This window comes from Bombus pascuorum, chromosome 10 (genome assembly GCF_905332965.1).
Source record: "Bombus pascuorum chromosome 10, iyBomPasc1.1, whole genome shotgun sequence".
Classification (NCBI taxonomy): domain Eukaryota; kingdom Metazoa; phylum Arthropoda; class Insecta; order Hymenoptera; family Apidae; genus Bombus; species Bombus pascuorum.
The window spans coordinates 1,969,918-1,986,497 of record NC_083497.1 but is presented as its reverse complement, the minus strand read 5'-3'; the positions used below and the strand labels follow the sequence as shown (position 1 = coordinate 1,986,497).

Below are 16,580 nucleotides of genomic sequence, written 5' to 3'. Positions count from 1 at the left end.
ATTGTCGAACTGGTTCCAACAGTTTACGCGAATTTGTCTGCGACTTTGATCGTCATGTTGACGAAGAGTTATCCAACGCGAGCTATCCATTTGCCAGGAAATCGTTGATCTAAGAAATGTTTGGCATCGCAAAATTAGCTACAACATTTACACGAACTTATTTTAATCTGCTTCCTACATGTTTTTTTCTTTTTTTTTTTTCTTAAATTAGTAGACCATTTACAATCAATTCCCATAGACAATTATAATTGGAAGATGTACATTTAATCTTTTTCTACTCTTTATTGATTGAATAACTTCATCATAACAATTTTATATAACTTTATATCCTTTTGTTAAAAAAATGTTTCAATACGTTCCTAGAATATCTTTTTGTTTTCGAAGGCTTTTCCTGAATAAACAGAAGCTTGTTAAAATAACGATCAGTGTGTAATTCTATAAAATAACTAAATATTGGATAAAATAACTGTTATTCATTAATGGATGATGAATTCCTTCATCTATTTAGGGAAAATTTTACAAACAGTCCGCAAGGATTGTTCATAACCAGAACGATATTCAATAACAATAATAGGCGAGGCTTTTTTTATTTGGTAGACTTTTTACAATCAATTCTTATTGAGAATTATAAATAAATTATTTTGGCGTGGTACTGTAACTTGGATTATAAGAGTTTATAGTATGTTTGATTCTAGTTGAATCTAATGTTTAAATCTAAAGGGTAATGTCTTTTTAGTCTGCGGATCTGATTCGTCGTGTCAAGTAATTGGGAAACTAGTGGGTTTAGGTGGTTGTTAACTCTTATATTATATCTGTTCCACGCAAAGTAAAATTACACTGTACAAAGCCATATTAAAACCTGGACATATGGAATCCAACTATGGGGAACAGCAAGTAATTCCAACATAGAAATTTTTCAACGATTCCAATCGAAAACCTTAAGATTCCTAATAGATGCACCTTGGTATATCACCAACGAAACAGTACATCACGACCTCAAGATACCCACAGTCAAAGAAGAATTATCCAAAAGTAACAATAGACATAGCACAAGAGTTAACAACCACCAAACTCCTCTAATTATTCAACTACTCGACACATCGGAACAGATCCGCAGGCTAAAAAGACATTACACCTTAGACCTAAGCACTAGATTCAAATAGAATCAAACATATTATAAACATTTATTAACCATGTCATAGTACCACGCCAGATAAATTTACTTAAAATTCTCTAACGAGAATTGATTGTAAAATAAACGCAAATAAAAAAAAAAGTAGTTGGCTAACTAATGGGTTTTGGTGGTTGTTAACTCTTGTATTATATCTGTTACTGAAGTTGGATATTTCTTCTTTGACTGTGGGTATCTCAGGGTCGCGATGTATCGTTTCGTTGGTAACATACTCCCACATGTTCTCACTCACTCTGTATATTGTATTTTATTTCTATTGCAAATAAAAATTTCCTGTTTTGTAAGTTGACGAATTAATCGTACAAAAAATAGCAAACGGATCAACTGGAAATTTGGTACCTTATTTTAGTATTATTAGTGCTTACGTATCATGTTGCGCGATAATTGTTACTAAAGTTTTCGTAAAACACTGTTTAAGAAAAATGGCCTTCTACGCAATCTAAAAGTCACGTTTACCACGACGTAACAGGTTTCATTTCACGGATAATTTTATTAGCTACAACTTTCTACTGAAATTCTTTTACGTACGACAGTTTTGTAGATATAAAGCGAAATGTATAACACTCTGTATTTTTTTCATTTAAATGATATTTTGTTTGTGGAGCACTGGAATTTTCCAGTCATATCATGCAAACAAATTTATACTCTCAGTTTGTTTTTAAAAAAATGTTAATTCATGGACCATAGCTGAATTAGGAAGGAATTTCGTTTCTCGTGAGACTATTCCTATTCGACCGTTCGCGGAGAGACGCGGTCGCGAAGAAGCGCGCCAACGAGAGTCGTAAATTCCTGTTATGATTTGATAATCGACGCCACGAGTCGGTCGATCCCCTATTTCGGTTAGAATAATATAATATTAGGTATAAATAGCAAGTTAAACTGATAACTGATCAATAAACGGAAAACCAATCGAGATATTGCCTGGTCAACGGATGAAAAAATCGTGAAGTTCGGTGAAGCTTGCTTTTCCCATCTTTTATCTGATTGGAAAATAACCCTAAGGAATGCCTCGACTTGAAAGATCTTTTGTAGAAATTAAGGTAATGTAAAAATGTTTTCTTTTAGGACCCTTTCTTAGTATTATTGCGCTTTGACGAATTATATTTGCACAGCTAGTGATGAAGGATGGATTCTATTGTAGTTTATATATAGTCACCGGACGTAACAATTCCTGTCTTTAATTAACTACCAATAATTAATAAATATTTATTTATTATATGTACATAATTATTATACATTAGTCAACCAGTTAGATTTTAAGGATACAGGTTCTAGATTTTAAGCTCTTCGGTATGGCTGAATTTTGCGCGGAGCTGTTTCTTTGTTTGACGCGAATTACACGTAAATGATACAGCACTGCAATGTGTGATGGATAACGCTGTTCCTTATGGAAGCACATTGCAACGAAGTGTTTGATAATTAAATTATAATTTTTCTTAAAGATATGATGCATATACTTTAACCTTAATAATTACTTTAATAATTAATAATACAATTGAGTGTGATATATTTTAAAGCACGGTACGACACATAGACCTACGTCACAATTTTCATACTTTTAGCGCGATCCAACTATGGGGAACAGCGAGCAACTGCAACATAGAAATTCTTCAACGATTCCAATCAAAAACTCTAAGATCCTTAATAGATGCACCTTGGTACGTTACCAACGAAACAATACATCGCGACTTTAAGATACCCACAGTCAAAGAAGAAATATCCAAGTTCAGAAACAGATATAATATAAAAGTTAACATCCACCAAAATCCATTAGTTACCCAGTTGCTTGACACGACGGATCAGATCCGCAGACTAAAAAGGAAATACCCCTTAGATCGAAGCATTAGATTAAACTAGAATCAAACATACTATAAACTCTTATAATCCAAGTTACAGTGCCACGCCAAAATAATTTACTTAAAATTCTGTATGAGAATTGATTATAAATAATCTATCAAATAACAAAAAAAATTGCGCCATAGTATTTTTCAAATTGCTCTTCGTTTTCCATCTTAAGCATCTAATAATGATATATTTATTTTAACGGAAAGCAACCATTGATATCTGACATTGGCGTATCAAAAACAAAAACTATATTTTCTGCCTTTATATTGTTAACACTGTTATAAAAAGTGTGAAGCAAGACAAATTAAAAAGATCGTTTAGTTCAAACGGACAAAATGAGTCAGTAGAGTCAGCCACTATAGTGACGCGTCGTAATATAAGATGATCATCCACGAAAGTCACTATAGTGGCGCGTCGTAATATAAGATGACATCCACGAAAGTCACTATAGTGGCGCGTCGTAATATAAGATGACATCCGCGACAGCCACTATAGTGGCGCGTCGTAATATAAGATGACATCCACGAAAGCCACTATAGTGGCGCGTCGTAATATAAGATGACATCCACGAAAACCACTATAATGACGCATCGTACCTAAGAAGTTGAATTAAAAGTTTATGATTTGTAAACTTAATGTTTTATATCAAGCAATTTTTATATCAACTTAATGTTTTATATCAAGCAATTTTTATATCATCTTAATGTTTTATATCAAGCAATGGTCGAGAAATAAATATACGGTAGATCTTCGATTGCCGAAACTCCTGTTATTCAAATTCTCTATTTTCTCTATTATACAAACATTCCATTGTCCAAACACGTTTCGCATCTAAAAAGTTTAATCTCCTACAAAAATTTGTATCGATGATCAACGATACAACTGGCAAAAAGATGATACAACTTTGGAAGCGATTAAAGGATTGCTGTTATACAGTGGTATAGTATACGCTTGGACTGGCGCTAAGTATGTGATACTAAAAAAGACATAAAAAAACTAATGCACTTCGTGGAAAAAGTGAAAGATGAAATTATAACAGATCTAGAAGAAACTCCTTCCACGCTGAATACAATTGCAGCATTCGGTGATTGCGATAACGTCGACGTGATAAAATGGTTTTAACGTGATGGAACTTCTTCAATTGACCATGATACTAGTGGTATGTGTGCTTCGAATAACGAATCGGGATACGAATATAATAGCGATGGCAATGTTGCTCAACATTTGAAGCATTTAAGCACTTAAGGCTATTAAAGCGATTAAAGCTATTAGAAATAGGATTAAAATGGTACGAGGCACCAAAGGAATGTTACTTTACCAAATTAAATCCACTAAAACAGTTGTGTGATTCAGTAGATAAAAATATTTTTAGCTCGCAAATCTTTCATCGAATTATATTTAATTGCATCATTTGTAATTGCTATTATTAATATTTGTCTTCTTTTTTCAAATATCTACAGCAAGATGTACGTTAGGCGAGTAATCGTCCGTCCTATTATTATCCGTAAACTATTTTACCCCAACAACCTTGTTCCCCAATTAATTCGGATAATTGAGAATCTACTGTATATTCCTTTCGCGCGAACAGCGCCGATAGACGCATAGCGACACATGAGTCATAGGACGATGCGAAGCGAGAGCGTCTCATGTTGTTGTTGTGCCTCGGATCACGGACACCGCCTCGACACACGAAATTAACGTTAGATTATCTCTAGACAAAAACAATGTCGCCGTGGAGGACAACCGTCGTTCTAAGACTAATTTGGATCTTCCGACTGCCCCCCCCCCCCCCGACCAGTATATAGACACGATCGCGACCGAGCAGCTATTATCATCGAACTATTACCGACATATTACCGAGTCATTATTTGAGAATTAACGGAGTATACGAGTCTTTGAGTTATCCGCGAGCATTTTATTATCTATATTCGTGACTACGATTGTACGAACGTCTATCGATGGAACTTACAAACCCTTATAATAATATCTATTCGAAATATATTTGACGATTATAATAGCAATTTTTTCAGCGTTATAATTTAAATTCAATCTCCTCGCATCATCCGCTACAGGCGCTTAGCTACAGTATTTTTCTCTGAGCATCGTGCGCCATCTAGGCGACCGATCTCCAACTGTCACGGCGATTGTCAAAACCACGTAGTCAAAGAGATATACAGGATGTTCCGCCTAACTTGAGCATCCTACGTGCACAGTTGGCTTATTTTTTATGATACGAAAAAATATCAAAGAAGAATATCTGGCTCGAAGGGGAAAACGTGATAATAGGCAAGAGATTTCCTCAAGACCATCTCTTTCGAGATTTCAAGTTCATGGAAGTTTTTAATCGAGGCTACATACTTTAACACTGCGATGTGACAGTTAAGATCAAGGCGAATTCAAGGACCTGTAATACTGTCACTTTCACATGACCTTGAATATAAGAGATCCATAAAAGTTAGGTAATTGACGCAGCTAGTGAAATAACCGCGATTAAAAGATTGTTGGAGGAAAATTTATTTTAACATTGTTAGTGGAAATAGTGTAACACGAAAATCTGGAAAAATGAACTAATTGAGACCTGGGATCTTCTTTATGTTTTCAGAAATTTTCCACCGCTTGAAGCTCGATTAATATCAGTAAACACGTTTGCTCACAGGTTCTACGCCAACATTACTCATTGAGTAAAATTGTAAACATTGATGCATTAGTTTCTATAACTAAACTCTGATTATAGTAAACGAAAGTAGAATGTTCAGATTAGTTGAGACGCTCTGTATATTTTTATTTTTTTATCATATATTAGAATACAAACTATACTATAAAATCGACACTAATCGTACTTCTCAGTAATATTTTTAGTCGAAGAAACAATTCGAAAGAGAGGTAAATGGAAGAGTGCGCGAACAAGAGGGTTCAGTGGGTTACGGGGTTGAAAACTTATGTACGCTATAAGTGTACAAAGATACGTAACAGCTCTCTAGCTATCCGTACGTATATAAAGCACACATATGTATTTACTTTGGTAGGTACACATGACATGAGAAGCTATACGAGTTATACGGCTTTGGAGTTGCTAGGCGACCGAACTCCACGCTTTTCCCGTAGTACAGCCCAGTATCGTAATCAAGAATTTTTTCTCCCTATCAGAAAGTTCAAGCTTCAAAAAAATCATTTCCGACACGAACTGCGTGAATATCCTTTTACATAACGTACTTCATCACTTCTTACCTAAATATTACTTTTTATTACATATGTATATTTATTTATATTTATATATATATGTATATTTGCAGCACCGATTATGCAATAAATCTTTTAACAAAAATATTGTTTCTCTTACTTAAAAGTAAATCTGCGCTGGAACATTTTGATAAAAAGAAGATTCGAGGTAAGAATAAAAATCTGAATAATAATCTACCGCAGCTATCTTTTCTTATTGAAAATATGTTTATTATATGGAGTTTTGAATGTACATATTATAATATTTGGACACATGTTCTGTTTGCACTTATACTTATTATACTGCACTTATTATATTAGTTAGACTTCTTTTCATTTAGCAATATCATCTAACGGTAAGAAAATTTGTTACCTTTATCATTCAGTTAATAACTTTAATATTATGATTTTTTTATGATTGACATTCTTCTTGTTAGATAGTAAATATAATTTTTTGGATGTATCGATTTTCTAGCAAACCAACGACATAAACTGGTAATGAGAGCAGAGAATTATTAGCAAAATTTCCTGATAAGAAAAAAGTAAATTCTTATTTACCTCGATGGCGAATTAAAGAAAACGCAGTTAATTGATGTTGGTATAATGGTTAAAGCATTTTGTTATGCATTTTCTAAAATATTAAACTTTATAAATGTTCTGTCATAAAGACGTTAAGGCGTTAAAATATTCGGATTCTTGGTAATATTCTATATTCGTATACACAGATACCAGGAAACAATATAAACTATCATTCTATATATCATATAATGAATGTAATCAAGTAGCCAAACAACAACTCAGCAACTAGGTTATTAACGCAATAAATTAGCAATTATATCACGATGATCTTTTGAACCTTTGTAGACGTGACAAAAATATTAAGTTGCATTCAAATTCGTTAGAATGTAGCAAAAATGTATATGGTATGTATTTACAACCGTTTCAAACTTTGTAACATATACATGTGCACGTGGTTGCTAAAATTACAGATAATTACGTACGAAGTTTGAAATATACGAAAATATGCAAACGATAATGAAATTAACCAAATTGTTTACATTTGAGTAATAAACGAATGATAAAGGCGCACAACTCTACCAGTATTTTCCATTCTTTCTATTTCTACTTCCTCCTTAGCATCATCCGGTGTACTATTATTCTCGTTACGGCCCTGCGGGCATCCTTTAAACAGCTCATTTCGACCCTCCGCGAGTCTCTTTCTTTCCCTTTCTCTCTCTCTCTCTCTCTCACTCTCGCTCTCGCTTTCTCTGTCTACTTGTCTATTACTCCTCGCCGATCTCTTCTCTCACCGGTCCAACCAATCCACGTTGCTGCACTGCACACACAAACTCTGCACCGGATCAATGCACCTCACGAACCCACTTCCGTTTCATAGACAAATATATATATGTTGGGTCGTCTTTGGAAAACGGGGCGTGTAATGAATCTTTCTTGTCCATCATTGTTGTATACATAAAAGATATAACTTAGAAAAAACGAAGCTAGCACCCCGCTGGGGGTAGCCGCCCACATGCTATATTTATTTTTTATTTTTTTTTTCTTCACCAACAAGATATAACACTTTACCAAATGTCCATAAGGACAAATTGTAAAATAACCAAAATAAAATAAAAAAATAAAAAAAATCATTGTTGTATACCAGAAGATTTTGATTGAAGCGAATGTATTGTAAAGGTTAACAAGTTGAGTGAATAATTGAGATGTCGGTGACGATGAGTTTAGGTTCGATAACGAATACACGGTCAACGGGACGACGATTGCAATTAGAAACTCGATGTACATGTTCACTGGGCTAGTCGAACTTATTGGAATGAACCTCAGTCCAAGTGGAACTGCCCTTATATACTCCTCTCCGTATTCCTCGGGTCAATCCCTGTTTTTAAGAAGAGTTATTTAATTATTTTATACCACTGTTAGGTACACGTTCCTCCCGTGACCTAATCCCATTATGTCACTTCGAGCCCAAGCCCACTGTCATAATCTCGAGTAATCATAATTGACTTGACTCATAAACAGCTATTTCTCAGTTCTATTGTTTAAGTGCGGTTATAATAAAAAGTCTGAACTAAAGTATTGGGGACCTTCCCAAATATTCCGAAGGAAAGGCTCCGGCGTCCCTTCATCTCCGACATATATATATATCGAAGTAGATATAAGTATAAGCATAAGTATATGCTGATCCAGATCCTCGCTCTAGCAGTGTCACATTACAATAAAATATGATAGGGAGCACATTGATACATTTATATGTAGCAAAGGACATTACCAAAAAATTAACCTTGGTGTGCAATACTAGCTGAAGGTTACAAAAAACAGCAATAAAAGTCTGCTTACAACTCGTTTGTACAGACTCCGGTGTCTTTTCATTTCCGACATGTATATATAGACACGCGTATGCACGTACAGTGATGCATATATGTGCACAAGGTACTTATGTGGACCGTTCCATCATTCAAACTTGGAAGAATGATTAATTTGGGATTAACGACATTTGTTTGAATCTCCTACTTCAAAGCGATTGAATAGGCGTCACCTATCGACTTTTCAAAGAAAGAAAGAGAAGAAGAAAGAAAGAATGTGAATTGTTCTTTATTTTCTCATGGTCACAAAATGATTTTCTTATATTTCTGAATAATTTTAATCTATTAATAAATTATTCGTTTGATCTTTTATTTCTATACTTAGATTTTGACACATGCGCGTATAAAATTTCACGTGCAACACAGATCTGGAAATAGAAAATGGTATAATTATTGGAATTATGGAATATTATATCTTGAAATTTAAATTATCTCGATCTGCCAGCAAGTATTCAAACGATGACTGTTAAAATAGTCTTTAATTCTATTCTTCATATTACTTAACACATAAGACTTCTTACGTAATTTTTCGTTGTTCTAACAAAACACATTGTTGAATACATTGATACTTATCCGACATATTGTACATACTACAAAACTATGATACTTAATATACAAACTTTATGTAAGTATATCCTTGCTCTATTATTAATGTTTAATAAATTCAATAACATATCTTGCTAGAATCATTTAAAAAGTCACTAAAATATCATATTAGATGTTTGTTGAGATGTCAATAAAAAGAGTTCCTAGTTATAGGGAATTTATTGTTTTTTCAGGAATTTATATGATCTTCGCAACTTCACTTTTATGGACCGTTAAAATACCTTTCTGCAGTACGCGTCTATGCCAGAAATTACAATTTTCTGAACGATGTTTGTGCAAAGCGAAACGAGGTCTTCTGGAAATCGTGCAAGATTTCTTTTTTAATTAACTATTCGTTAAATTCTTTTGACTTTTTAATATTAAGCTGGTATAGAATTTTGATCGGTATCCTCTCAACGGGGGGAGTATGTTACGTCGCGCGAGACGGTCCGTGCGACGTCCCTTTCGGTCTGGCCGCCAAGGCCTACCCCTCGTTACACTGACCTGCAAGAAACCCAAGGAACCACTATAAACCGAATCTTTTCAGCTTAATTTCGATTCACACAAATATTTTCGGTTTATGGATGGTCCTTTGAACAGTCATTAGGTTTATTGCACACTCTTGCTAATTACAGGGAAAGCAGATATGCCCTGCTAAACAGCTGGTTTTTCCCAAGACCAAGGGTACACCCACACCGAGCTTTCCTCCTAAATAGTACGAGATGAGTCAGACACATTAGATAACTGTAGACTACAGTTATTCCACCACAACCACCCCTATTCTCCTAACCGAAATAAGGGGATCGCCCTGCTCGCGGTGTCGATTCGTATATCGTAACGGGAATTTACTACTCCCATTGACGCGTCTCCCCGCGACTGGACGAAATAACACTAATGTTTTCAAAAACATTACTTATGTTAAACATTAGTTATGTTAACACTAATTACTACTCTGTCGAATTTGAAAGATTATATCACGATACTGTATAATGTGAAAAATACAAGTTTATAGTGTATCGAAAACGTCCGACTATCAGCTTTACGATTACCAAATGAAAGACGGAAGTCTACATTTAAAAATTGTACTGTCAAGGTCAAACACATAAGGGTGTCATATTTCCCTCTCCATGAAATGCAATTTTTGTCTGAAACGCTTTTTCGTATTATTCATGTCATTCGAGACATTTGAACGATTCGAGATATACCGAGCACACTGTATATTTGCATACACATATATGTACATGGGCATAATATTATTTTCTGTATGCATATGTAATAATAATACAAAGACAGTACAAAGCAAGACAAATCACCTAATCAAACAAAAGGCGATGTCAGAGAGATCAGATATGAAAGATTATTAAAACACAAACGATATTCTAAATGAAAGATAAAGTGGGTACATAGCGGTCAGAATGGCTAGGATCAGCAGAAGTCCTCTTATCCAATCCACCTACCTATCTTATTGAATATTCTAATGGTCAAACGCGAAGAATCCATGGCAACAGACTGAAACCCTACTTTTCAAGAAGAAGACAGTAACAGGATAAGGCACCCGGCGATAACCTCTCCAGAGGACTCAAACCCTAGCATATAAACGTTCCCAAAATCAGCACTCGACACAGTCTGTTATAATACTCTGAACCGTTACTCTGTTGGATTCATACAATAAATTTCACTATCATATCTAAAGTCCGAATTTTTTACCTTACCTACGAAACGTTCAAACTAAATCACCGGTGATCTGTTAATTTCCTGATTTCTCCTCCTACGTGACATCCGCAAAGAGTTCATAAATATAAACTTATCTAGACTGCAGAGCCAGAGTTTATTGTCAAAAAATGTAAAAATTTTGCCGTTCTAAATAGTTTAGTTTTTAATATAAAAGTGTAAAAATCGTATTAACACTTAGTCAACCGAATAGGGAGATCTCCTCTCTGTAAAATACATCGTTGCGTGACCGAACGAGGAGATCTCCCTTTTTTACTTTTCCAATGCGTTTTCTTTTTTTTTGTTATTATCAATTATTGTTTACCTGGAATTGTTCCCAATTAATTGCGCCATTTTTTCTGCTTTTATAAAGTACAGTATATAATAAAATACACCAATCTAGTGGTGCTAAAATTAATTCAACAGTTACACTATCTGTTACGACCGTTCGCGGAGAGACGCGATCGCGAGAGAGCACGTCAACGGGAGTCGTAAATTCCCGTCACGATTATACAATCGACGCCACGAACTGATCGATCCCCTTATTTCTGTTACGATAATAGGGGTGGTTAGGTTGAGTTTACACTGTGTTAATATGTTATAATATCGTCTATTTCAGCAGCTTTGTAAAGATGAATAGTTACACTGATGCGTCGGTACAAAATTAGTAAGAAACCCGTCACAGACGTTTTGACTACTACAACGACGAGAAGGAAGTAGTACTTTGATTTAAGGGCAGAACCCGTTACAGACTTGTTAAATGTTCTAACGACGAAGAAGAACTGGTTTAAGGGTAGAACCCGTTACAGACTTGCTGACTGTTCTAACGACAAAAAGAAAGTGGTACGAAAGTGACGATGCTGTGTCGGAGGAGAGCTAGTGAAGGGTGTGTTAACGCACGGAACCATCGGATTTGTTAATGACATTTTTGGTCGGGAAAGTGAAGGTAATAGACATTGTTTCTGATTGGCTATTAAGACTGTTTGTGGACTAGGAAGGGTTTTAGCCGCCCTAGATAGAAAGTTGGTAGTAGAAAGCATCGCACGTGAGGAAAACTAACTTTCCCGTGTTTTCCCGTAACAAACCATAAACCTTAGAAAACGCTTTCGTAAAAAGATTTTTGTTTGATCTGAAAGACTTTAGCTAAAATTTTCTGATATTTACGGTCAGTCGTGGGGCAGCTAGCTACGTTCGTTAAGGTCCTAAGCTGAAAACGACGCCATCGGGAGTTTGAATCCCCTGCCCTGGTGGGATATACTTGCAAAGGGTAGAAAAAGAAAAAAGAATTTACAGTCAGTCGTTGAGAATCTTCAGGTAGAAAGTCTAGGTAGAAAGTCGGCTGACACAACACTATCAGTTATGACTAAAGAAAGTTATAATCGAACGATACCACATTGTAAAACAATATTAAAATGCATTATGAATTTCACGTTCAAGTCGTGTTATTTATCTTTAGTCATCTTTAATGTTTGTAATTTTACCTATATATTTTTATACTTTTAATATATACTTTTAATCTGTATGAACAATATGTGAAATCGTTCAATAAAATCATTACCGCAAAATATAATTGATCACTTAAATAATTTTTAGACTTCTTTGTAGTTTAAGTAGTGAATATTAGTCCTCGATACTTGGAAAAATGTGCTGTGGATAGCTTGGCTTGTCCGAGCGCGATGGAAACGTATAGCTCTCTGTGGCGCGCGCGGTTGGCTAAGTGTTAAGTGCATATGATGTTACAAGGTAATTGTAGCTTTGATTTACTCTCTAAAATTTGAGAAATATGACTTAATACTCAGTCTCTGAAATCCAGATATGTATGTCCGATGTTTAACCTCTTAGGTACGGTTAAATTTCGCGCGAGACTGTTTTTCTGTACGGCAGAGTTTAACGCGAATTACACGTAAACGATACGACACTGCATTCTTGTGCTCTACGCAAACCCATTGGAACGAAGCTTTTGATAATTAAATTATAATTTTTCTTAAAGATATGATGCATATAATTTAACTTTAATAATTTACTTTAATAATTAATAATACAATTGAGTGTGATATATTTTAAAGCACGGTACGACACATAGACCCACGTCACAATTTTCACACTCATAGCATAATAGTGTTTTTCAAATTGCTCTTCGTTTTATAATTTGATGCGACATTTTGAGGTTGAAGATTCTAAAATATTATAAGGATACGAATCGGCGTGTTAAAAAGAGCATCTAATAATAGTATATTTGACAATAATAGTATTATGACACTGGCGTATCAAAAACAAAAACTATATATTCTGTCTGTATATTGTAAAAAAATGTGACAAAGATTCTTTAATTCAAACGGTGACCGAATGAGTAGTAGAGTGAGCCACTATAATGACGCGTCGTAATATAAGATGACATCTGGGGGAGCTACTATAGCAGTGTATCGTACTTAAGAGGTTAAGTATTAAGTATTCCAGTTACAAATATTAAGATTATTATTGGAAAATGCATACAAAACCCATACAAAGTCCCATAACATTGCAATGTAAAACCACGTAGCGTGCTTATTTCCAAGAATTTATAAAACCTGATGGCCATTTCGCAATTCCATCCCATAAAATTGAACTGTTTGTCAAGGTTACGGAACAAGTATTACAATTAAATGTTCTGATTTTATTTCCAGAAATGTACTATGATATTGTGATAATCGATAGATAAGTTAAATGAAAAAATATATAGCATATTTGTCATACATACATACTGCATACATACAAATCATACATACTACAACACAATCGCACAACGTGAAACTGTTACTTCTATATTCAGAGGTAGAATCACAATAGCTATTATTTCATTCTTTGGATAAATCACACCGCTTTGACCTAAAAAGATCTTTATAGCATATTCTTACATAGATTAGGGATAAAAGCAAAGGTCAAGAGGTCTGGATAACAATTCATCTATGTCTCAGTCGAATTATCATTAAGTAATTGCGCTGTTTTGGCTGAAGCTACCATGAAAAGAATGCCATTTTCATCTACATAAGTTTGAGCTTCGCCAAATTCTACAACTCTTTTATTTGAAAGATCGGCTTTATTTCCAGCTAATGGTATAACTATATTTGGACTGGCTTGTCGTTGCAGTTCTTTCATCCATATTTGAGCATATACAAATGTGTCTTGGTTTGTTATATCATATACAGCAACGGCTGCTTGCACACTACGATAATACACTGGTACAAGACTATGATAACGTTCCTGCCCTGCTGTATCCCAAATCTCAAACTTACAGTTATATCATCCAGGCATACAGTTTGTGTTAAAAATGCAGCTCTAATAGTACTTTCTTGGTACTCATGGAACTGTCCTTTCACAAAGCTCAAGACAAAACTTGATTTTTCCACCAACTTAAACTGACATATCTTCCCTTGTGTTAAACCATTCGGCCTCTGGGCTGTATCCCACTTAGCCACGATCACAGATTTGGATAATCACTTGCAACAATTGCCAATTGCTGCCGTTTGTCCTTTTGTCTCAACTAATCAGCGACCTTGACCACTTACACTTGTATTTCCTGTTGATATTATGTTTGGCCTTCCTTGCCCCTTCTTGACCACAAATTTATCTTGAATGCAATTTTCATTTTTACTCAATCTTACGTTAGGTAAACAATTACCATATTTTAATTTATTGATCTCCAAAGACCAGATTCATTTAAGTGTCCATATCGATAGTGCCAATCCATAAGTGTATTTCTGTTTTCATATACCATACCAATATATTCGGGTTTTGTATCTACAATATATAAATCCCTTTTACAAATAGCAGTAATAACGATTTCATCCTTCTTTCCAAATATATCAAAGATCAAAGAGATCTGAGATCAAATTTGCTTTTAATTCTGGTACTTATAATGCGTTTTCCAATTGAAATTTCTTGTTTGCTTTTTTATATAATTAAATAATATTGCAGTACCTTTACCTTTGATTTCAGCTAATTTGTCATTCGCTAATTTTACTTTTTGAGTTTTGATTGGTTCTATGGATTCAAAACAGTTTATGTCACAGCACATATGTGACTTAGCACCGCTGTCAATGCACCATTCCATTGGCAGTTCCATGTTTATATTCAATGAAACATCAGTAATAATACTATTACTCTGATTATCTTCATCCTGAATATTAGAAGCACGTAAGTATTCTTCAGTTTTGGATATTTCAGGAACTTGTGCTAGTTGAACTTTATGATCATCGTTTTTCTTCTTCAAATATTGATTTACCTTATGTCCACGTTTGTGACAATAAAAACATTCAATGTGTTTTACTTTATTAGCTTTAATAAATCTATTTTTATTTGAAGAATTTCTATTTTTATTATTTATTTACCTTTTGTACTTATTTGAATCTTTCATTCGTAGGGCTTCTTGATGATCATTCACAACATTTGAATTAGAACGAGAATTAGCTTCTTTTAATAATTTTATCTTAAGCGCATCTGGGGTAAGTAATTGGTCCCGAGATTCGATCGCACATCTAAAATTTTCGTATGTATTCGGGATGCTATATAATAATAGGATTGACAACAAATCATCAGCGACTACAATATCCATTTCTTTTAATTTATCCACGTAACTGAAAAAATTATTTAAGTGATTTATTCCATAATTCATGTGATGTTTTGCAATGCTTCACATGACATGATAAGAATAATATCGGCTCTGACTTTACCATCCCTTTTATTCCATAAAGAGGCTTCATCCGCTGTTTCAGATTTAATTATTGAACCATTTACATATTCCCACAATTCATCGTTAATGAGTATTGTCTCCATTTGCAATTTCCATATGTCGTAATTTTCTTTATTTTGCTTTTCAATACTTAAACCCCTCCCCCTCGACATTTTTATGTTCTTTTGATAACTGTATTATCACGTAAGCAATTATTATATATTGGATAAAGCGCCCTTATGATATTCAACACTGAATCATCGATCACGCACTTTTTTTTTGTTTTTAGATTATCTTATTTTCAATAAAAATAATAACTAATTATTGAACCTGGGCCCATAACCTGTTGTTATTTCTATATTCAGAGGTAGGATCACAATAACTATTATTTTATTTTTTGGATAAATCTATCACACCGTTTTGAGCCGAAAAAAAACTTTATTGCACATTCCTACATGGACTAGGGATAAAAGCAAAAGAACATCTTAAACCTATCGATTAAATCTATCGATTGTATCTAGAACAATCTTCTAGTTATTATTTATTGTAACTAGCGCATCTGCATATGATTGGCGAGCACGAACTCACGTTGTCATTTTCAACAGAAATCTATGTAAAAATCAGTTTTAAACTCTACTTATAAACTACTGTTTCAATGTCTACAATAATAGATATGTAAAAAACAAAAATAAATAGAAAAGAGAAAGCAAAGCATATGAATTTAGGGCAATCAATAATGAAAATTTGTAAACACTCATCCGTTGTATACATAGTATGTGCTTGGGTTCAATATAAACATTGCACTGTCATAAACTATCTCTATAATATTTTGTTGTATACTTTGACCAATAAACACGAATCCTTTGAATCTTTATCTATGAGGAAATCTTCGGTTTAATTCTACCTTCTATTGGTAGAAATAATAATGATAAATTTAGTA

General features: G+C 34.1%; 1 long non-coding RNA gene and 1 pseudogene across 1 annotated transcript in view; one reads left to right on the top strand and one right to left on the bottom strand.

Annotated features, from left to right (window-relative positions):
- The window catches only part of LOC132911170 (uncharacterized), a 39,547-nt gene extending 37,024 nt beyond the window's left edge, over positions 1-2,523 (top strand). Inside the window, exon 3 of the long non-coding RNA XR_009658934.1 lies at positions 2,476-2,523. This is a non-coding gene — a long non-coding RNA (uncharacterized LOC132911170). The remainder of the gene's footprint in view (positions 1-2,475) is intronic.
- Positions 2,524-13,460: 10,937 nt separating this feature from the next.
- Positions 13,461-14,405, bottom strand: LOC132911048 (ras-related protein Rab-5C-like; annotated as a pseudogene).
- Between the last annotated feature and the right edge of the window lie 2,175 nt (positions 14,406-16,580).